Here is a 24,878-nt window from a genome sequence, read left to right as displayed (position 1 = left end):
ATACACCTAGGAGAGGGATCTTAGACTCAGGACAGGTTATATGCAAAAGAGAGTTTATAGCCTTAAAGGGTATAGGATCCAGCCTACTGCTGGGAAAGCAAAAGCTGGAGACACCCCAAGATGACACAGTGGTCCACCAAATGTTCACCCTTGTTTTCTGTGGCTCTAACTCCAGGCTGCTGAATCTCAGGAATGGTTGTTTTTCACACTGCCCTTTCAAATTATAGCGCCTTTGCTGCCTCCATCTAAAAACTGGCTTTACCACCATCTCATAGACTTTTACATTCTGATGTCCCATTTCAGAGACATTTCTTTGAAACAGAGCCAGCCCTTCCAGTAAGCATATATAACAGAATGGTGATTTCAGAGACTAGGGCCTGGTGGAAACAAATCCCAGACATGTAAAATTTGACACCTTAACCGACATAAGTGCCTACATTCCCTCCAAGTTCCCACTCCCTGCCTCACCCCACCTTCAACATTCCCATAATTTTATTCTGCGGAAAACCACAACCAGCACTTACCACCGGAGTCCAAATTCCCTGGCAGCAGCCTTGCTTTCTAAAGGGAGACGTGAAAAAAAAATTGTCAAGACCTATGGGGCTTTCTAACACATTAAAAAGGCCCTCAAAAACTGTGTTACACCAAGTATAATATTATCTTTTTCTTTAAGAGATTTGTTAATTGGTTCCATGCAAAAGGTTTGCAGGTAATGGGTTTTAAATAAATAATAATGTTCCACCACCCTGACTGGCCAAGAAAGTAAATGCCTTTTTCCTGACTTGGGTGAGCACTGGGATGGTAAAAGGGCCTGTGTAAAAATTTTGGCCTTACTGTAAAAAGGCAAGACCTCAATTTTGGGGCTCAGATGTAATCAACCATGTTTAGTTTCAGTAATTTGGTTGCAACAATTACATGGCAAGCATAGTGCTAGGTATTGGTGAGATGGAGATGACAGACTATATAACTGAATGCTTGGAAAAATTAAGTTAAATTTATTAATAATTAACAACTTAATTAATATTGAATAAGTGAAGTTTTTTTGGGCTTTAGTCTTCCTGAGCTCCTCACAGTTTCAAAAATATAGCATACCTTTCCGGTCTTCAAGGGGTTTCTAATGCAGATCTCTCATCTGGAATGCCTCTCTTCCTTTTTGTCCAGAAGGTAGTCAGTGCAGCTCATCAGAAATTTTCTGATTGTCTTCCTTCCAGACACCTCGCTATGCTTTTGAACTCAATTGTTGCCATGGCTTGATTGAGCCAATGAAAATAACTGAAAACAATGTTTGTCTCTTCTGGCAAAAGGTGAGAGCCAATGCCTACTTTTGTTTCATTCTCTCTCTTCCTCTTGTCACTTTCCAGATGGTAGAGGCCCTACCAGCCTGGGTCCTGGAGTAAAGAAACATAAAGTAACACTCCCAAATTACCCATAACAGACATGGAATATGGAAGAAATAAATATTATTATCTCAAGTTCTGAGAGCTGTTTGTTACACAGCATACCATGACCTAGATTAACTGATAACCCCTCATCTATTTACCGTTTACGTAACTCTAATCATCCTTCAGCTCTCTTCTTCATGGTTACTTCACAAGAGAAGACTTTACTGCTCACCTTTTGAACAGTAAAATCTTCTTTTGTGAAGTAACCATGAAACAAAGAGCTTCATAAGATGCCAACGAGTTCATTTCAACAGTTTCTGATGCTTCCTCAATATAATGCTTATCATGTTATTAAGATTAAGATTGTTAGTTTATTTATTTATAGCCTATGGAAGGTTGTGAGCTCCTTGACAAAAGAGTCTAAGCCTCATATACAATCTTATCTTTAGTATGTAATGTAGTACCTGATATAAGATGCTATGGTTTGAATGTATGTGCCCCTCCAAAACTCATTTTGAAACTTAATCTCCAATACAACACTAGTAAAAGGTGAGGCCTTTTGGGTTTGATTAGGCCATGAGGACTCTGCCCTCATAGATGAGATTAGCAACCTTATAAAAAGACCAGAGGGAACTAGCAAGTCCCTTCTGTCCTTCTACCTCTTCTCTAAAGGACACAGAGTTCATCCTTTTTTGTCCCCTTCCACTGCAGTGAGGGCATAATAAGAAAGCTCTGTCTTGGAAGGAGAGAGTAGCTTTCACCAGACACAGAATCTAATGGTACCTTAATCTTGGAATTTCCAGACCATATAACTGTGAATAATAAATGCATACAGTTTACAAATTATTCAGTCTCTGATACTTTATTATAGCAGCACAAATGAATAAGACAGAAATTGGTACCAGGAAGTGTGGTGTTCCTATAACAAATACCTGAAAAATGTGAAAGTGACTTGAAATTGGGTAATGTGTAGAGACTGGAAGAGTTTGGAGAATCAGTCTAGAAAATTAGCCTGTATTTTCATTAATAGAGAATAAGTAACTCTGGTAAGACCTCAAATGAAAAGAGCTGCAGAGAGAACTTAAATCTTCTTAGAGACTAAGAGGTTGTAAACAGAATGTTCATAAAGATACATACAGACAGTGAAGGCAATCCTGATGAGGCCTTAGGTGGAAATGTAGAAAAGGCATTGGAAACTGTAGAAAAGGTCATCCTCGTTATAAGTTGGCAAAGAACTTGGCTGAATAGTGCCCATCTTCTAATGTTTTGTGAAAGGAAAACTTATAAGTGATATACTAGGGTATTTGGCAGAAGACATCTCTGAACAAAGTGCTGAGAGTGCTGCATGACTGCTTATAGGAAAAGGTGAAAAGAGAGGAACAACTTAAAGACAGAATTTATAATCAAAAGGGAAGCAGATCTTAAAGAGTTGGAAAATTCTCAGCCTGACCATGTAAAACATGGAAAGCCACTGTTCTGGAGAGAATCCTAAGGGTGTGGCCAAGTGACTCTTTGACAAATAAATGAGTATACATAGAAGGAAGCCAAGTGCTGTTCCAGCAAGACAATGGAAGAATGATCCCAAAGTCATTTCAAAGACCTTGGAGGCAGCCACTCTCACCACAGGCCCAGAGTGCCAGAGCCCTGAAGGCAGAACAACTTCATAGGTGGCACCATCAGGCTTCACTACTCAGGACTGCCTCCAGCTTCTGCTCCACTCATTCTGGCCCAACAATCTCTATCTGTCCCAGCTGTAGCTTCCCAAGTGCACCCAGGCGTGGTTCAAACCGCTAGTCCAGAGAGCATGAGGCACACCGTGGCAGCATCCATGTGGTGCTAACTCAGCAAATGCTCAGACCACATGAACTAAGCATGCATGGCTATCTCCACCTCTGCTTAAAATGATGCTTAGAAGAGCCTCGGGGCATAGGCAGAGAACTGTCACAGGGGCAGGGCTACCACAGAGAGCCCCTACTAGGGTAATGTTTAGTGGAGCCATGGGGGCAGGGCCACTCCTGAGACCCCCAACCTATAGAGCCGGCATGTAATACCAGCCTGGAAGAATGACAGGTCTGTGACTCCAATCTGTGAAGGCGGCAGCATTAAGCCGTGCCTAACAAAGTCATCGGGATGAGGCTGCCCAGAGTCTTGCAGGGACCAACCCATATCCCAGTGTGTCAAGAAGTCCGGAATGGAGTCAAATAAAATCATTTTCAGTCCTCAAGATCTGAGTGTTATTTGCCTTGTTGGGTTTTGAATGGGCATGGGTCCTATTACTCCTCTCTCTTTCCTAATTTTTCCCTTTGGGAATGGAAATGTCTATACTATGCCTGTCCTGCAATTGCATTTGAAGCACATAACAAGACGTATTCATTCTATCCCAATAGCTCCAAAGTCTTAATTCATCTAGCATCAGCTTTAATCGAGAGTCTCTTCTAAGTATCATCTAAATCAGATATGGGGGAATTCTCTTCCAGCAGAGTCTATGAAATTTGGCAAGATACAGATATCTATATGTCCATAAATGTAACCATAACTATCTGTTGGATTCACTCTCTAACCGCTTCTATCAAGTTACTGTGCTAAAACTTCTAACTTAGTGCTCATTAGTGTTCACACACACACACTTGCTGCTAGATTTTATTCTCCTGCTGCTAGATTAGGGTACCTAAGGCAAGATATACCTATCTTAGAGTTTGCACATCATCTACATAACTGAACATAAAATTAAAGCCAAATGGGGGAAAAGGGAAGTTGACTGTTTTATGATCATTGTCTTACCTGAAACAATTAGGAAGCCACTGTTCAGCTTTGCACCTTATGTAATTGTCATATATCATGAATGGCTGATAAATGTTTGAATCTGTGAGGTTTTCCCATAGAGGAAAGGAAAATGCTGATTCTCACTTTAGCTAATAGCAGTTGTCTCTAACTCACCCACACTGTCGAGGAGAACTTAAGAACTATTTTACAGTGCTCTTTTCCTTATTTATTTATTTATTTATTTAGAGACAGAGTCACACTCTGTCACCCAGGCTGGGGTGCAGTGGTGATCTCGCCTTACTGCAACCTCCATTTCCTGGGTTCAGGCGATCCTCCTGTCTCAACCTCCATAATAGCTGGGATTATAGGCATACACCACCACGCCCAGCTAATTGTTGTATTTTTAGAAGATATGAGGTTTTGCCATGTTGGCCAGGCTGGTCTCGAACTCCTGGTCTCAAGTGATCCACCCACCTTGGCCTCCCAAAGTGCTGGAATCACAAGCATGAGCCACCGCACCTGGCCTTTAATAACTATTTTATTTCCAATGCAGAATGGAACCTCAACATCATCATGGATGAGTTCCAGATTCATCAAACTTTAGGCCTACATTGGACATCAGACACAATCTAACTGAACTCCTTCACTGTAGACATGTGGGAAAGGAGGCCCAAGAAAGGAACAGGACTTGCCCAAGACCACACAACTAGTTAATGGAGAACAAGAGACAATACTCGTGTGTCCCAACCATCATGCCAGTGGGCTCTGCAGGTCCACACTGTCTGAGAGCTTCACGATCAACTTCATGGTGACGACCCAATGCTGCCCTTCAAAAGGGATCGGTACCTGGGCAATCTGATAATAAATTCATTAGAGGTGAAATAAATGCTTATAAAAGGGAAAGTGGAGACAAATTCTACTGCTTGATTCAGAGAAAGCGCTTTATTGGATCTAAAGTGTTCATAAACCTCTATAATTTGAAAATTGAACAGCCCAGTTTTCTATGAACAAGAGCAAAAACAGGGTCAGGAGTTAGGAAAATTGTAAAGATGGAATGTGACGTTGCTGTTTTCCCAATCTTTACCTACAAAACCCCTCCTTGCTCTCTTCTATTCTATTAAATCCTAGTCCCAGATTCTTCATTTACACTAAGGTGTAAATGACTGACAGCAAAATGGCCACATTCAGGGACATTTGGAGACGTGATGACATTGTGATTATTGACCTATCACATTGGGGTAATCAGAGCCAGAGAGAAGACATGGAGTCTGAAAAGAAAAGCTGTTCCCACGACAAAGAATTACCCAGCCCCAAATGTCCGTAGTGTAGAGGTTGAGATATCCTGCTCTGGGTTACAGAAAGTTGCATAAATTCCTAGCATGAATCATCAGGTGAGCACCTTGAGAGCAATCTGCCATCTCCATAACATTGTACCATTGCCTTTTTTCCAAAAAAGGAAGGGTACAACCAAACCATGCTTACGACCAGCCTCAGCCTCCCATCAGCTGGCACCCTTAGCATCCTGGCCCCTGTGTGTTTGCACAGTGCCTGCTGCACACATTCACTATGTACCTCTCAACTTCACAATAATTCAGGGAAAGGAGAGCGTATTATTACTCATACCCCACATATGAGAAAACAAAGAAGGAGGCAATTTACCAGATTTTCACAGGGAGAAAGAGAAAGGGTCAGAATTCTAATCCAGATTGATTCTAGCTCCAAAAACTAAGCTCTCCACACTGTTACACTTCAGACAGAAGTACAGATTATGCAACACTGACTATTTTAAGAAATATCCAGGGGTGGAGCAACAGCACAGGTGTCATCCAATGCGGTTTGTGGAGAGCAGGTATTCCGAGGCAAATCGCAGGGCGAGGCATTTCTTCCTAGGCTGGGTATGATAGGTGCAATAATGGCTCCCCCAAAGATGTCCACTTCTTTTTTTTTTTTTTTTTTTGTTGTTGTTGTTGTTGTTGTTGTTGTTGTTGAAATGGAGTTTCGCTCTTGTTACCCAGGCTGGAGTGCAATGGCGCAATCTCGACTCACCGCAACCTCCACCTCCTGGGTTCAGGCAATTCTCCTGCCTCAGCCTCCTGAGTAGCTGGGATTACAGGCACGCGCCACCATGCCCAGCTAATTTTTTGTATTTTTAGTAGAGATGGGGTTTCACCATGTTGACCAGGATGGTCTCGATCTCTTGACCTCGTGATCCACCCACCTCGGCTTCCCAAAGTGCTGGGATTACAGGCGTGAGCCACTGTGCCCGGCCAGATGTCCACTTCTTAACCCCTGAAACCTGTGACTGTTACCTTACACAGCAAAAGAGACTTTGCAGATGTGATTGAATTAAGTGCCCTGAGCTGGGGAGATTTTCCTGGATTAATCAGGAGGGCCAAATAGAATCATAAGAGTCCTTATAAGAGGGAGGCAGGAGAGTCTGAGTCAGAGGTGACGTGAGGATGGATGCAGAATTTGTAGGGTATGGGCGAGAAGCCAAAGAATGCAGATGTCCTGTAGAAGCTGGAGAAGCAAAATGGATTATCTCCCAGAGTCTCATAAGGAGTGCAGTCCTGTGAACACCTTTATCTTGGCCCAGTGAAGCTGATTTCCAGCTTCAGACCTCCAGGACTATAATGATCACAAATTTGTGTTGTTTTCAACCTCCAAGTGTGCAGTGATTTCTTATGGAAGCCATAGGAAACTAATATATGAGGACTGCTACATAAAGTATAGAACACATAGTCCAACTTGAATTTCAGATAAACATCAAATAATTTTCTAGTATAAGTATGCTCCATGCAATATTTGTGTGTCCTGTATTTTCATTTGCTACAGCTGGTAGCCTTAACCAGCTCCCCACTCCCACTCAGCCCCTGCATCCCCAAAGCCCTTTTTCCTGTCTTCTCCATTACAGTGGTATCATTATACCTGCTATTCTGGGGTTAGTCTATGACTCAACAGAGTGAAATTGTTAAGGTCTCAGATAAATAGCTCTGAGGGAAAGTTATTATTCTATATCATTGCCTATCAATTATTTATAGTTTATAATGCAATGCCATTTGTAATGTGTAATATGTTTTTCTATTGTGTTATAACATCATCCAACCCATCGGAACAACCATTGGGGAGATGGATTGGCTTAGTGCAAATAGCAGTGCCTAGTAACAAGCTTTGCACATTTTTAAAGCTGGAAATCACTGCTGTTTCAGATAAGAGGAAACTCTTCTTTGAATTCAAAGAGAAAGGTACAATCCACCTTTTCTGACAAATTGGTTTCCTGAGAAGCTGGGCAGGAACTAGGGCAAGGTAAATGTGCACAGGGTACCCAATGTAAGGAGGCTGTTTATTTTAGGTGCGACCCTGCACTTGGAGAATGTGAAAATGAGTGCTGCCTTAAATCTTGTACCCTGGCCAGGCATGGTGGCTCTCGCCTGTAATGCTAGCACTTTGGGAAGCTGAGGCGGGCAGATCACAAGGTCAGGAGTTCAAGAGACTAGCCTGACCAATATGGCGAAACCCCATCTCTACTAAAAGTACAAAAATTAGCCAGTCATGGTCCTAAAGGCGCTTGTTATTTCAGCGATTCAAGAGGCTGAGGCAGGAGAATCGCTTGAACCTGGGAGGAGGAGGTTGCAGTGAGCCAAGATTGCGCCACTGCACTCCAGCCTGGGCAACAAGAGTGAGACTCCATCTCAAAAAAAAAAGGCTTGCACTCTGGGAGAATCACTTGCCACACTCTAGTATTGACCCTACTAAGAAAACTCACATGAAGCTATCAACAGACGCCAAAGCTAATCTGGCCTCTTTACATGGTTTATGGGAATCTGAGGCCCAAAAAGATGTGGACCAGCCAAGATTCAATTCGCTTAGTAACTAGTGGACCTAGTGGTTGCTACTGCAGCATCATCTGCATCTGCCAACACGTACCCACTGGTTTTCAGCCGGGGGCTTGAGGTTTGCACTGCCTTCCAGCCCTGGGACCAGACCCTGTCTCGAATGGGTTAAGTAAGTCAGTATGATTTTGTATCCCTGATCTCAGTGATTGAGCACTTAACTCAGGCGTAAGCCAGTAAATAGATTTTTACTGTGGCCATTCCCTGGCCACAGTAGTTACCTCCAGGATATATACATGGGGCAGAGAGAAGCTCATGACTTTTGATTCATGGAGAGAGAAAATAATTTCTCTTTCTTTTGGAGGGTGTGGAATACAAATAGAAAGCATAGAACTGCTGCAATTATTTTATTACCATGAGAAAAGCTAGAATGAGAATCAAAGCAATCATATGTAGCAGGGAAAAGGTGAGAGACTCATAAAGGGAAGCCAGATTTTTCATCAACTCTCATCTAAAGGACCTACCTCTGTACTATCCTGTTACATGCAACAATAAATTCAGATTAATATTTAATCCAGTTTGAATTAGAATATTCTGTTACTTTCAGAAAAGAGGTTCCTAACTGGACAAAGATTTTGGAAAAGCCGAGCTCTGCAGCTCCAATGCCCCACAGAACTTTCTGCAATGATGGAACTGTTCTATATCTGTGTTGTCCAGTACAGTAGCCACTACCTGCATGGGCTATTGAACATTTGAAATGTGGCTAACATGACTGAGAAATGGACTTTTAATTTTCGTTAATATTAATTCCTTTCCACACAGACAGCCACACAGACCAGTGGCTACCATACTGGTCCACACAGCCCTACAAGCTTATTTTCCTTCATTTCATTTGTTGCCTCCTCCAGAAACCCTCTCCAGATCCTTTCTTTCCTCCAGAGTCGGTTAGGCTCATCTCTTCTATGACCCTATAGCAACTGAACATTCCTCTAAAATTGTGATTTCCTCTCTTAGAATAATGATCTTTTACTGTGTGTATCTCCCACCTTTGGTTGAGGTTTTGGAAGGCAAGGTCTATTCCTGTGCCTAAGCAGTGAGCAGAAGCATTGCCCGTGATGACTTTTGAATTGGATGAGGTAATCTGTGGCCCAAATGTGTACCTGATGTTAAAAGGCTTTGTAGTTTTTAGGAGTGTAAGACAACATAAAATTGTTTGCTATCATTATTAGTTATTGTTAATATTTTTGACTGTTAATCCACTTCTCAATTTGCTATGGAAGTCTTGGTCACTGCTCTTAAATGACTAGAAATTTGCCCAGCCCTGTGACATCTGTGACCATCAATGTCAGGCTCACTGGCTTCTTACCCCTCTGCTGCCTTGACTTTCTAGCTCAAATGTCCTATTTCACTAACTCTCTGGCTTGGTCCTCTTAGCCTACCACCTACACACTTGTGGATGAGAGAGAAGGAGCTGGTAGACAATACAGAGCTGCAGTTAAGGCCATTGCAATTGCCAGGGTGTGCTATGTGACTTTGGTGTACTGAGAAGCTGACATGGTTTGGCTGTGTCCCCACCCAACTCTCATCTTGAATTTTAGTTCCCATAACTCCCACATGTTGTGGGAGGGACCCAGTGGGAGACAATTGAATCGTGGGGGTAGTTTTCCCTATACTATTCTTGTGGTAGTGAGTAAGTCTCATGAGATCTGATGATTTTATAAGGGGTTTCCTCTTTCATTTGACTCTCATTCTCTCTTGCCTGCCACCATGTAAGATATGCCTTTCACCTTCCACCATAACCATGAGGCCTCCCCAGCCCCCATGTGGAACTGTGAGTCCATTAAACCTCTTTTTTGTTATAAACTACCCAGTCTCAGCTTTGTCTTTATTAATAGTGTGAAAACAGACTAATACAAAAGCCTTCTCCTCAAGATGCACATCCTAAGCCCAGGCCTTTAAACCAGGGGAATTCATTAAATTCATTCATCTCTTTAACAAATGTTATTGAATTTCTAAAAAGTGTCAAGCATGAGATGAGGCATTGGGGTTCTGTCAGCGAAAAAGACAAAGTTTCTGTCATACTGAAGCTCACATTCTAATAGGAGAGAGAGACAGAAATCATACACTACATAAATAAATGGCTGCAGTAAAGAAGAATAGAGTGTGGTAATAGAGGAGAAGCAGGCAGATAACTGCAGGTCCAGGAAAAAGATCCTGGTGACAAGGTCCAGAAGGGTGGCAGTAGAGACACAGAAGTCTTATCAGATTTGAGACCAGGAGCTTCTTAAGAGTCCTTTTTCCTTTGTCCTGGCTCCCACTCCTTGATTTATTCTAGCTCTGCCAAGATCAGATCCTTGTCTTTACATGCCCCACCCATTCTCAGATACCCTCTGTACCTTAACAACTAATATCCTGTTGGTTCTTTCTAAGGAATACCTTGTACTCAGCTTCTGGGGTTCCCTAGGCTTTTCCACTGGAATATAATTTTCTCCTAGCTGGACACATTGTGCACTCAAGGATCAGACAAAATTTAGGAGATACAAATCAATTCCCCTCTCTGGATGTGTTTCTTCCCTTGCAAAGTGAGATGCTGCCCAAGATAATCTCTGGTGGCCCTCACAATTTAATATTTTATCATTATAGCCTAGGTTTTGAAGAATAAAAATGTAATAAGAGAAAGGAGAAAGAAAGAGAAAAGGAGTGTGGGAAAAGAAGGGGGGAGGAGAAAAGAAGGAGGAGGAAAAGCAGGGGAAGGGGGAAAAGAGAGGGGGAAGGAAGAAAGGGAGGAAGGGAAGGAACTTATTTATAAGGCCAAGTTAAAAATTAATTGCCACAATAAATACTTCCATGTGAGGCTTTAGAAATTGGGAAAATGAAAAAATCCTGGCATGTAAACCCACAGGTGAGTCCTTGGCTAAGAGAAGCATCTTCTACCTCCCTCACTTCTTGATCCCTTTTCCATTAGCATTTCTGAAACTCCTAGAAAAGATGCTCCCTAGCAGTGTGGAGTCAGGAGCCAGCTGTTTTTTCCTTTCTTGCCTAATCTGAGCATAATCTGGCACCTTGGGCCATGGAACAGATTTATCTCTGTTTCTGCCTGTCCTGTCTTGAGATGCACTAGGCAGGGATCTCAAGTGTGTCCTTGGCCTGCAGCGTGGTCTTGTGCATCTAAAGGAGCAGTCAGGCAGATGGCTTGGAGTAGCCTGCTTCATAACGAGGTCCTCATTCCCAGGACCTAGACTGAATGCCAATTACTCAGATCCCATTACTAGCTTTCTGCTTCACTCATTACCAAGGGTTTTTCATATCTTCTGGTGTTCAGGAAAATATTTCTATTTTCAACAGAAGCAACTCTGCCTTATACTCGAAAATTAACCTTGATTAGTTCATTTTTATTATTGCTGCAAATTCTCTCCTTGTACTGCATTTTATTTAGGCTTTTAAAAAGCCTTTATTTATGCACTTTGAATCAGGTATATTTTCTGGCTTAAAAGTTAGTAGAAAATTGCAGAAGATTCAGAATTTCAAAGATTCTCTAAGGCGGAAAGGGTCTATTCCAATATGGGCTTAAATTCCAGAAAAAAAAAAATACAGTGTATTCCCGGAAGATTTGTTGGGGAAATGATTACAAATGAGAAAACTCGCTTGGATGTGGGAAATGTTACCACCCTGGACTTTCAGGCTGGGAAAGCCCTGAGAATTATGACATGGATGTAAAGAAGATTGCCACAAGTCACCAGCTTGCCTGCTCCTTAAAATGCTTGAGGTCCCCGGTGAAAGCTGAGAAACGTGAAATGATTTCTGAATGTGCCTCCAGACATGACAGTGCAAATTGTTATGACAGAGAAACAGACGTGGTGCAGCCCTCCCCGACATGATCCCAAATGAGCTTTGCAATCACGTGGCAGAATAGAGTTAGCCTCATTCTAAGGTTGAGGAAACTGGGGCTCAGTAGCCCTAGTTTGAGCAACTCAAGTTAGTAAGCTCAATACTGATTGCAAGCCAGATTTTCTTATTTTATTCTATCCAAGTCTTCTAAAACAGGCCTCTACAGCTAATGCTTTTTATGACTCAGTGCTGCTTTCTGATTGGGGACATACAGAGTTCAAGGTCCCCATAGAGTCCCCCCATATACTATTCATAATAGGAATAATGACATTCTCCATATAAGGAAAACGTAATATCTTACAATCCACTTTCACATTTAGCTTCCCACTTCACCCTTACAACAACTACATGGGTAAATATTTCTTTCCATGTTTATGAATAAAGAAATTGAGGCTCACATCCTGGGCAGCAATTATGTCTCCAAGAACACACAAAATCTGGTGGCTGTTCTGGGAGCTAACAAACTCTGATTTAAGTCCTAACTCTGTCACTCTCCAACTTTGTGACCTCAGGCAAGATGCAAATTTTCTCTGCATCTCAGTTTTCACATGCAATAACTAGAGGGAAAGAGTACTTGCCTCATAAGGCAGATTCTTCATTCATTCTACAGATATTTATTCAGCATTTGCTATGCTCTAAGCTCTGAAGATACAGTAATGAACAAAATAAAAATCTAGTCCTTGCGGAGTTATGTTCTACGGGGGAGAGACAGAAAAGGAAATATATTGCATTTGAAGGTGATAAATACTAAGAAATATAAAACAGGGCAAGAGGGGTTCAGTTCAAGACAAAATGGCCAGGGAAGACCTCAACTGAGGAAACAACATTCAGTGGAGACTTCAAAAAGGAGCGAGGGGCCAGGTGCAGTGATACATGCCTGTAATTCTCGCACTTTGAGAGGCCAAGGCAGGTGGATCACTTGAGTTCAGGTGTAGGAGACCAGCCTGGGCAACATGGCGAAACCCCATCTCTACAAATACAAAAAAAAATAGCTAGGCGTGATGATGTGTTCTTGTAGTTCCAGCTACTCAGAAGGTGAGGGTGGGAGAAACACTTGAGTCCAGGAGGTCAAGGTTGCTGTGAGCCAAGATTGTGCCACTGCACTCCAGCTTGGGCAACAGAGTAAGACCCTGTCTCAAAAAATAAAGGGAGGAGTGGGCGGTAAGGGAACAAGCTTTGTGGGTATCTGGAAGAAGAGCTTTCTAGACAAACGAAAAGAGCAAATTTAAAGGCCCAGAGGCAAGAGACTGGGAGGGAAGTGCCTCTGTGTTCTAGGAACAGGGAGGCCACATGGCTGCACTGGAGTGAGGGACAAAGAAGTAGGAGGGAAGGTTAGACATGTAACTGATAGTGCAGAGGATGGGGCACTAATTATGCAATGTTTTATGGTACCATTACAAGGATTTAGATTGTTTTCTCTACGAGTAATTGGGAGCCATTGGAGGCTTTTGAGGAAGGTGTACCATGATTTAACTTCAGTGTTACGAGAATCACTCATGCTGCTATGCTGTGTTAGACCAGAGGGATTGGGTGTGGAAGCCCGTTAGGAAGATGCTGCTGTTCTCCAGGAAAAAAGGATGGTGATTTCGGCTGCAATGATGAAAAAATGGTGGGAATTAGGGTTTTATTTTTAAATCGAGCCAACAGGATTTGCTAATGGGTTATATGTGGATGGGAGAGAAGGAATGGGATTACAAGTTTTTTGGTCTGAGTGACTGCTTTTCACAAGTATGAGAGTATAAAAGAAGCATCACTGCAAGAGTGAGGAAGAATTGAACAATGAATGTATCTTTTCTCCAGCTATACAGTGTCCAGCACAGAGTGCGTGTTCCTTAACAGGTGGATATTACTATTAATAATGTATCTGCTCATCTGGCTAAATATTTCTGTAGAGTTTTGCCCTACATCTAAGCACTCTGAGAAAGCACAGAGTTAGGCTGTTTTCTACCAGCAAGTGGACCATTGGAGGCTTTTGGACCATCTTGGTACCATAAGCGGTTTTAAAAGCTCATTGGCTGCCCAAAGCCCCTTTGACCCATCAAGTGTGCTCTGGACTTAACACCTTTGCACAGGCTGATCTTCCTCTCCACCCACCTTTCCTTCCTCTTATTTTTTCCATATAGGAAATGGACAAAGATGCAAACCGGAAATCAGTGCAGATTAGAGCTTTGGTTTTGTTCAGAGAGTATCCCTTAATATTCAGAAAAAATCTAACCCAGCCTCCTCTATGACAAAACAGGAAGCTGAGGACTAGAAAGGTGAAGTGGCTTGCAGCTTCTCCATCAGCATGATGAAGAAACTGAATTGAATAATTCTCAAGGATTCTTCTGGCTCTTACATGCTTTCAGATTTTCAATAAAGACAGGATGCAATAAAAAGCAATCATAATGACCAAAAACTCAGGAGTTATCTTTGATTTCTCTTCCTTCATTACCCTCATCTAAGCCACCAGCAAATTCTGCTGAGTCTTCCTCCAAAATAGATCCCACTCTGTCACCCTCTTTTAATGGCCACCACCTTGAGACTGGCCACCACCTTGAGGCAAGCCACCACTATCTTGAAATGAACATCCAGAGCAGCCTCTAACTGGCTTCTTCCCCCTCCTTACCCTGGCCCTTGTACTTCCTATATGCATGTGGCAGCCTGAACAATCTGTTCAGAATTTGAGCCAAATATAATTAAGTTTTTACCAAAACTTCCCAGTAACTTTCTGTCATGTCTTACCTTGGCCAATCAGGCCCTACATGATCTGGCCCTCATTTTTCTCTTTGACCAGCTCTTGCACCACTACCCTCTTATCCACAAACCTCTTTGACCTTCTGCCTATGCCTTTCATATTCCAGGCTTCCCCTCTCTTTGGCAGTAAGCCTTCTAAGAGGCCCCCCACCCAGTGATTCCCACCTCTCCATATTCACACCCTTTGTGTAGGCTGGACCTTGTGATTTGCCTCTAAAGAACAGAATATGGCAAAGGTGATGGGATGTCACATCCACTATTACATTGCAAAAGACTGTAAGTTCCATCTGGTTGGCTCTCCTTCTTTCTCTCTCTCTCTCTCTCTCTCTCTCTCTCTCTCTCTCTCTCTCTCTCTCTCTCTCTCTCTCTCTCACCCTCTCCCTCTCCCTCTCCCTCTCACTTTCTCACTCACGTGAAGCAAGTTTCCATGTTGTGAGCTGCCCTATGAGAAAGTTCACTTGCTGGGAACTAAGAGTGGCCTCCAGCCAACAGCCAACAAGGAGCTGAAGCCCTCAGTCCAACAGCTTGGGAGAAACTGAATTGTGCCATCAATCACGTGAGTGAGCTTGGAAGCTATTCTATCCCCAGTCCAACAATAACAGGACTACATCCCTGGCCAAAACCTTAATTACAGCTTGCGAGAGACCCTGAAACAGAAGACCCAGTTAAGCCAGGCCCAGATTCCTGACCCTTAGAAACTGTGAGATAATAATTATTGCTTGAAGCCATGCAATTTTGGAGTAACAAATTACACAACAATAGACAACGGCAACACCCTCTGAGAACACTTTCTCTTTTTCTCTCAGCTAGAAATTCTATTTCCACTCAGGTTTTCCAGTGTTTGGCTGTATCATGCAGCCTCTTGGCCCAGACGTTCCCTTCTCAGAACTTATTCCCTAGCTAAACCCTACCTGTTTATCCACTTTTAACTAGCTAAAAAGATTTGCCTGTCTCCTCTGTCATAATAAAAGCTCCATGAGAAGAGGAACCTTCTCAGATATGTTCATAGCAGAATCCCAGCTCCTAAAATAGAGCCTGACAGAAAACACCCTTCAATAATTACGTGTCGAATAAATAAAGAAATGATGAATGAAAAGGAGTTGTGGGGGTGGGATGAAGATGTTCTACCACATGATGTCTTTAAAGCTCTAGGACAGTGGGCCCACATTTGCTCTCCTAATTTATCCATTCGTCTGCTTGGGTACATTTAAATTTTGAAGGACCTCAGGGTTGTTTGTTTCTTTCAGAGATCACCCCATAACTTCAATTTTCCTGCTTGGGTTTTTTGCAGATTTCAGCTGAATTTCAGGGTGGCAAAAACCCACATCCTCTTCCTCTGGCTCCACCTTTCTCTTCTCCCCTTCTCCAACCCACCGACTAGTCTCAACATACCTCTCCTTCTAAGTGAAGAGCATTTAAGATTGTAAAGCTTATTGAACTCTTACAACACCACATCTTTATTTGTTAAGAGCCAATGATTCAAAAATACATTAATCTCTCCTGAAATTCATGTGGTTTTACAATGAAGGAGAAAGTTCTAGGCTCAGAGTAGATTGCCAAGTCGTAAAAACTTGTCATGCATCTTTTGCAAGGCTCTGTTTCTTCCTTTCTACTGCCATTTTGTTCATAGCTTGAAGCAACAGAGTGAACTATATCCCCATATTGTCACTGAAAGTAGAGAATAAAAGATCATTCCATTTTTAAGCACCTTTCCACAGAAAAATACATGAGGAATTTGTGTTTTCTTTATTATTGAATGCAGATTATAAATGAAAACATACATCCAAATGTCCAACTAATATTTGAAAAGGTGTTTCATTACTAATTCATTGGTAATCAGGGGATAAAAAACAAAAACACTATTACACACTATGAAAATTGACTTAGATGTGAAAGATTGAAAATCCAAAGTATGGGCAAGAATGTGGAACAATAAAAACTGTCATACTTCTGGTCAAAGTATAAACCAGGTATGCGTATTTTAGAAAGCTATTTGGTATTATCTACTGAAGTTTAGTACAATACTATAACCCAGCATCTCTAAGGCTATATCCTCAGAAATGTGTGCACAAGGGGACCAAAAGGCATGTACAAAAAAGTTTATAACAGAATTACTTATGATAACCCCAATCCAGTAACAATAGTACTTCTAGTTCAACAATAGTAGATGCGTAAACCAATTTTGGTATATTTTGTACAATGGAATGCTACATAGTAATGAAAATAAACTACTATTATATACAACAACATAGATAAAAAAAAAAAGCAAACTTGGTTACCTTTGGGGAAAGGCAAGGGGCTGGATGTGGGGTGATATAGGAACTCCTGGGGTGCTAGCAGTGTCCTGTCTCTGACCTGGGTTGTGGTCAGTTTGTGATAACTTAGTGACTTGTTCACTTAAGATTTGCTCAGTTTTCTGTGTCTTTGCTATGGTTCAAGTGAATAAAAAATTCAAAATATAAATAAAGAAAAACAAAGAAATGAAGGCATATATCAGTTCAATACCAAAACATCAATAACATGTCTAGCAAAGGCAAGGACTATCAAACTGGGTCACAAAGCAAAATCTTCCCTCTGCCATTTTCAAGATACATGCCCATAACAAAATGCACAAAATATATCAAAGATATTCATCACACAGTATTTGTATTAGCACAAAATTCATTTAGATCTAAATGTCCAGTAAAAGAGGATTGTGAAAGTACATTGCAGTGTATTTCTACAACAGAATATGACATAGCCAACAAAACTCATGTTTTCAAAGACTTAAGTAAAATGCTTCTGATATCTTGGTAAATGAGATTCATTCAAAGTGAAGCATAGAAACGGAGCCCTGTGCTTAAACCTTCTAAAGGAATTTTTGTCTCCACTTGCTCTCTTTTCCTTTCTCCTTTCTTTGTAGCTTCTTTCCTCCCTTCCTTTTCATTGCCCTCCAAAGGAAATTTCATTCTAAGCAGCCATGATTTCATAAGACAAGATTAGGAGAAGGAGTAGAGAAAGACTGGAATGCAAAGGTAGTAAAACTTCAGATAAAATTCTTTCTTGCTGGCTATGGTTTCAGGTTCTCCTCTATTATGGAAACTCTAGGTAATGAACAAATAAGATAGCAAATTTAAAAGGAGGCCAGATACTCACAGACGTAAAGATGGCAGCAATAGAAACTGGGGACTACTAGAGGCAGGAGGGAAGGAGAGAGGGAGGGCAGAGTTAAAAAATGACTGAGCACTATGCTCAGTACCTGGAAGTTGGAATTATCCACCTCCAAACCTCAGCATTATGCAATATACCCAGGTAATGAAACTTCACATGTACCCCCTGAATCTAAAATAAAATTAGGGAAACAAAAGAAGACCAGAGAAACTCTTTCCAACTATATTTAAAAGAGGGTAAGAAAGGGTTATGGGAGTTTGGGGTGGGTTGGAGAATCCAAAAGCTATTGCATACATTTGGGGTGTGGAAAGGTAGGAGAGTCAAAGAAACAAAGATTTAGGAAGTTTGGCCAAGGGTAATAAGTTACATTCCACTTAACAGTATTGGAAGACCAGACGTAAAGCCCTTATTTTTCTAACAATTAGCTATGGCTTACTGAGTAGCAATTCTTTGAGTTTGATTAGCATGATTCTCATGCTAATCCATGAACACATGAAGTCCTAGATTGTGCTAAGAGCATAAAGTGAGACACTGAGGTCATCAAAAAAGCTAGTCATGAAAAATCTTAGCAGTGGTTATTTCTCTACAGCTGAACAAGAATTAATTTATATTTTATTCTTTATATTTTTCTCAATTTTTCCCAAGCTTTCTTATATAAGAAAGTGCATTACTTATATAGCCAGAAAAATACATTTATATTGATATATATTATTCAGAAAAAAAGTTCCAATAAACCTACTATTGTCTGTCCCTTCAATTCTGCTGGAAGAATATGTGATAGTGAAGCAGAAAAAGAAAGCACAGAGAAAGGGCTCTCTGAGTATATGGGGTGGGGGTGGGAGAAGGACAGCCATGGGACCCCTTCTAGCATGTCCTTGGCCTTGTTGACAGGAGAGCAGTTTGCCCTAAGCAGTTTTGTAGAAGGCATTAAGCAAATTGCATCAAGAAAACAGCAACTCCCAACAGAAATAGTTATGACAGTCTGTTTTACATATAATCAAAAGATCTGTATACAGAATTTGATGTGAAAATTACTTTAGAAGGTGTATCTACAGAGAGCCAGTAATTTAAGTGCCCCCAGAGATAACTGCTTGCCCGGAATATACTCCTGCAGCCTCTGTCAGGGGAGAAGCCGTATGGTCTGGTAAAAGCATGGACTTGGGTTCTTTGAAGTTAGACAAGCCTAGACTTGAATCTCGGTTCTGCCACTTACTGGCTATGTGACTTTAGTCAACTTATTAATCATTTTTGTGCCTCTGCTTCTCCATCTGTAACATGGATTTAATTAAGCCCATATCACCTGGGTGCTATGCACAATAATTGAGGGATGGGTTTATATAACATACGTTAAACCACCTAGTGGATCTGAAAAGAAAGAGGTGCCCAATAAGCTTTATCCTTACTGCCATTCCCACTTATACTTCCCACCCCCTGCCACATCTCTCCTGCCCTGCCCCAGAGTTCTCAAAGTATGGAGGGCTGAGTGGGGGTGGCAAGGGTAAGGGGCAGAGAAGGAGTCAGGGAGGGAAACTGACTAGAGAGATTTTTTTATCATAGAATAATTTTCCCACCAAATTCCTCACTTAACCCTGGATTTATTTTTCCTTTTGAGCAAAGGTAAAGGAATGTGTTAGTGTATTACTGTACAAATTTAGAGGCGTTTCTTAAAAAGTCATCCAGCATCATATTACATTAGTTTTCAAACTCCACATACAAGTAAGAATTCCAAATCACTCGTGTGTCTTGGGTTGTACCTTTTATCAAACAATCAAGGAATGATAATAAGCAACTCTGATATAATCTCTATGAAATACCAGGAACTTACCTAAACTTTTTACCTGTATTATCTCTTTTTATGCTCCCAGCGACTCTACAAAGTAGGTGCCATGTTTGTCTTCATTTTATGCATGAGGAAATCGAGGTACAGAGAGGCTGAATAACCTGACCAAGATTATTCATCAGGCCAGCATCAGGGGATTGAAGCTCAGAGCAGAAGTCAGGAAAGTGCAGCTGGTGGGCCAAAGATAGCCCATAAGACATCGTACAGAACCATCTTCTGTAGTCAGTCTTCCCTCCTCAATCTCCCTCATCATCATTCCCTTTCTCTGTAATCTGATCCTAGTGTTCTTTTTTTATAGCTATCAGAACGTGATCCTATTTACGCACTGACTTGTGTATCATTGTGTACACACACATACATCATGTATTGTGTGACTTGAGTTCAAAATAGTTTTTACCCTTTTTCTCTTTTCCTACACTACATTGATGTAAGTGTTTACCTTTTTAAATGAATATGTATTAAATACAGACAATCCCTTACTGACAACGGTTGACTAACAATTCTTTGATTTTACAATGGTACAAAAGTGATATGTATTTAGTAGAAACAGTGCTTCAAATACTCATACAACTATTCTATTTTCCACTTTCAGTACAGCATCGAACAAATTGAGATAGTCATGTTTATTATAAAACAGGCTTTGTGTTAAATGACTTTGCCTAACTATAAGCCAATAGAAGTATTTTGTGTGCTCTTAAGGTAGACTAGGCTAAGCTGTGATGTTCACTAGGTTAGGTGTATTCAATGTATCTTTGACTTAAAATAATATTTTGAATTTAAATTAGTTTATCAGGACACAGTCCCATCACAAGTTAAGTCAGGACATAGCCCCATCATATCAGGACATAACCCCTAAATATAAGTTACATAAGTCTTTACAAAAAATTTTCAATGTTTCCTCTTGGCCCTCAAAACCTAAAATATGTTCAACCCATTTCTGTACAAAAGAAGCTTGCTGCTCCCTTATCTAGAGTACCTTAATTGCTATAAATATTCCCTCTCATTACATGTAGTTTCAAGCACAATCTGCAATCCAGCAATAAAATTATTTGTTATCAAGCAGGAAGCCACCATCATCATCATCCTCTTCCACTGTACAGCTGGTTTAGGGTAACACATGTGGCATTGTACGCACTCATGTCCTGCTAATCAGTGACCACAAACACTCTGGGCTCTCAGGGGCTATCAGTCACTAGGATAGGTGCTGAGGCAAATACAGTGGTAGAAGACACTACCTTCATCCTGAAGATTTACCATGAAAATATCCTGAAATAGTGCATTAAGAGCTATCCAAGTCTTTATGTGAACTAAACCTTCAGCCAAAACATTCTCTAGTAGCAGATTATCAAGCCACCCAGTGAGAGAGATAAATCAGGCAGACATCAATTTCTATGTTTTGGGGGAAATTTGTCACTTGCTCTGTGCCTCAATTTCCTCTTCTATACAATGGGGTTGGTGATGACATCTACCTCATGGAGCCATTATAGGATTTGACTGGGATAATATATGTCAAGTATTACTGTCAGCACTTTAAGTAGTTCAGACATAAACTCTCAATAAATGGCTAGTTTTACTGGTATTGTCCCAGAATTTCTTAACAGTAAAACAAAGTCCTTCTATAGAAAGACTTTGGCAGGATCATGGTCATCCTGAAATTGTACTAACATTTTACATTTAAGATGCATTTTCCTGGCGAGAGCTTCTGTAACTTACTTCAGATTTTTTGAGGGATCCGGAACTCAAAAATATTAAGTGCCACAACTCAAAACGATATGGGAGATTCATGAAGGCTTTAGGGAGAAACATGTGTGCAACCCCAGACATATCCCCTCTGATGCACCACAGAAACCTGTCAGTTAGTACTGATCTACCCTCCTCCTCTTCCTCCTATTCTTCCTCCTCTTCCTCCTCGTCCTTTACACACACACACACACACACACACACACACACACACACCTTTATCCTACTCTCCAGCATTCCAGGAAGAAAACAGAGGCAAAGGTTGAGAGCTGCCTCCTTGCAGTAGCTGCTCTTGGGTCTTCTGTAGCCAGACTTTCTCCCTCAGTGCCCTCTCATCATCATTCCCTGTCTCTGTAAACTGATCTTAATGTTCTTTTTTTATAGCTTTTAGAAACTGCTGCTATTTATGTGCTTAGTTGAGCATCATCGCCATCTACTATTTGAATATAGCTCCATGAAGATAGGAATTTGGTCTGTCTTGCTCACGACTGAATTCTTAGCATTTGGCTCAATAGATAATCTGATCAACAAGTAAAAGAGACCTCAAAAATCCCCAGAAAATTTCAGTTCAGCTTGCACATGAACAATGAAAGGCAACTTGAGAATCTTGACTGTACTAAGAATGCCAAATATCCTGCTTAACCAAGTTTGTCCACATTCAGCAAAGAGATGCATCGGGATGGAGGCCATATGTGTTTTGTGTGGAAACAGAATGAGTATTTGCCTATCATTAAGCAACTTGTAAGTAACAAGTGTGTAACATCCAGGATGTTTTGACATTTGGGGTTCTTACATCTGACTGCAGCCACCTCAGGCCAGTGCAAAACTGAGGGGAAGAGTATAGAATTTCTTTTTTTATTGCATTTTAGGTTTGGGGGTACATGTGAAGAACATGCAAGATAGTTGTATAGGTACACACATGGCAGTGTGATTTGCTGCCTTCCTCCCCTTCATCTGTATCTGGCATTTCTCCCCATGCTATCTCTCCCCAACTCCCCACCCCCTGCTGTCCCTCCCCTAATCCCCCCCAAAAGACCCCAGTGTGTAGTGCTCCCCTCCCTGTGTCCATGTATTATCATTGTTCAACACCCGCCTATGAGTGAGAACATGTGGTATTTCATTTTACGTTCTTGTGTCAGTTTGCTGAGAATGATGTTCTCCAGGTTCATCCATGTCCCTACAAAGGACACGAACTCATCATTTTTGATGGCTGCACAATATTCCATGGTGTATATGTGCCACATTTTCCCTGTCCAGTCTATCATCGATGGGCATTTGGGTTGGTTCCAGGTCTTTGCTATTGTAAACAGTGCTGCAATGAACATTCATGTGCATGTATCCTTATAGTAGAATGATTTACAGTCCTTTGGATATATACCCAGTAATGGGATTGCTGGGTCAAATGGAATTTCTATTTCTAGGTCCTTGAGGAATCGCCACAGTCTTCCACATTGGTTGAACTAATTTACACTCCCACCAACAGTGTAAAAGTGTTCCTATTCCTCCACATCCTCTCCAGCATCTGTTGTCTCCAGATTTTTAATGATCGCCATTCTAACTGGCATGAGATGGTATCTCAATGTAGTTTTGATTTGCATTTCTCTAATGATCAGTGATGATGAGCATTTTTTCATATGTTTGTTGGCCTCATGTATGTCTTCTTTTGTAAAGTGTCTGTTCATATCCTTTGCCCACTTTTGAATGGGCTTGTTTCGTTCTTGTAAATCTGTTTTAGTTCTTTGTAAATTCTGGATATCAGCCCTTTGTCAGATGAGTAAACTGCAAAAATTTTTTCCCATTCTGTTGGTTGCCGATTCACTCTAATGACTCTTTTGCTGTGCAGAAGCTGTGGAGTTTAAGAGTATAGAACTTCTTATAGACCTGAAATTCTAGCATAATAATAAGACCAAATATTTGAATTAAGACAGTCATAAAAATAATTGTGGCTTTATTTTATTTGTTCATTTGTTCAACACATATTTAAGGAACACTGCTATGGACTAGGCACTAGGAACTGAGCTGTGAACAAAACAAATAAATCCTTATACTTGGGATGTTTATATCCAAGTTGAGGACTAATGAGAGCTTCTCCTTCTTCCCCAGTCCTATTCTCTACTACCCATCAATATCCTATTTGATCAAATTTACCAAAAATACTTTTTGCATAAGGCAGCAGACCCACATGACCACTCATATATAGACAGTGCATCCTATGTGTCATGGTCTACAGCAGTTGTTCTCAACAAGGGACCATTTGTCTTCTCCCTAGGAGACATTTATTAATGCCTGAAGACATTTTTGGTGTCACAGGAAGGGAGTTGTGCTAACAGCACCAGTGGGGAATGCTGCCAACCATTCTACAGTGCACAAGACAACTCACAGCAAAGAAGTATCTGGTCCCAGATTTCATGAGTACTGAGTTTGAGATGCTCTGGTCTACAGTCAAGATCTAATAGACAGATCCAAGCAGCAGTTTCCTTTTCCTGATGTCGTTTAATATTAAAATATCCAGCATTAAAAAGCTATTGTAGACATTTGGAGTTTTCCTACTGCTCAGAACTTTTTAAACACTCTTCTCTCATCTAAGAAATGTTCTGCCTCCCCAAGGTAGAAGCAAGAGACTCACTTTCCCATTTTCCTTTGCAATGCTCGACCTCTGCCCCATCAACCACAATGAGAAGTGAGCAAGATGAGAGAGCCAATGCTAGATAGAAACTATTTTTTGGCTAGAGATGGCAGCGATGACCAGCTTTCAGGAGTAGCAGAAGTGGGATTTCTGACATCCTGAGCCCAGAATGAGCTGTGGTCTCAGTCCTCAATAGTATCAATGGATTCTATACAGGTGCATTTCACATTGTATAGTTTGGATGTGATCCTTCTCCATACAACCTACCAGTGTGACTCTCCAGCCATCTTGGAGACCTGAAATGCTATCTCTAATATTCTTCAAAAAAATCTTTTTCCCGCTAAACCCACTTAATGGGTTCTGTTTCTAATATCTCATAATAATAAGCAATAAGCAAACTGTTCACAGTCGATGGGAAATCTGAAAAGGATGGATTCACAATTCACCTACAACTCATTCACTGGCTTATTATACTACTCATCTTATTTTGGGGTAAAAACCACCTTGGATACTAACATAATAAAACACCCTAAGGTGCACTTCATGAAAAAAAATATTCCAAAGATAGTTACTTCATCAACAGAAAAAAAAGAAACCTTGTCCTCTGTCTTACAAAGTAGCCGATACCTTCATCCAGCCAGGAGTTTTTTCTTAGCTGTAAATACAACCTATGTGCATATGTCTCTATTTCGCAAGTACGGAAAATAGGAAACACAAGCCACTTGTGCTCCTTTCATATCAAATTAAAAAGGAGAGAAAAGGAATAAAAGGGTAAGTGGGAAAACAAAACCTCCATAAAGATTTTAAAGTCAGACTACTCTTGAGCCACCCTGCAGTTGTTTTAAATGGATTGTGATGCCAGCTTGCGATGGCATGCTCTACCATGGGAAAGGCGCTACAGTGCCTGGAGCATGCACCAC

General features: G+C 41.1%; 1 long non-coding RNA gene across 1 annotated transcript in view; it reads right to left on the bottom strand.

The window, feature by feature from the left end:
- Nucleotides 1–1,019: 1,019 nt before the first annotated feature.
- The window catches only part of LOC103788628 (uncharacterized), a 37,650-nt gene continuing 13,791 nt past the window's right edge, over nt 1,020–24,878 (bottom strand). The window contains exon 5 of the long non-coding RNA XR_614600.4: nt 1,020–1,388. This is a non-coding gene — a long non-coding RNA (uncharacterized LOC103788628). The remainder of the gene's footprint in view (nt 1,389–24,878) is intronic.

Source organism: Callithrix jacchus, chromosome 16 (genome assembly GCF_049354715.1).
Source record: "Callithrix jacchus isolate 240 chromosome 16, calJac240_pri, whole genome shotgun sequence".
NCBI lineage: Eukaryota > Metazoa > Chordata > Mammalia > Primates > Cebidae > Callithrix > Callithrix jacchus.
The sequence above is the reverse complement of the archived record's forward strand: the minus strand, read 5'-3'. Positions and strand labels throughout refer to the sequence as shown.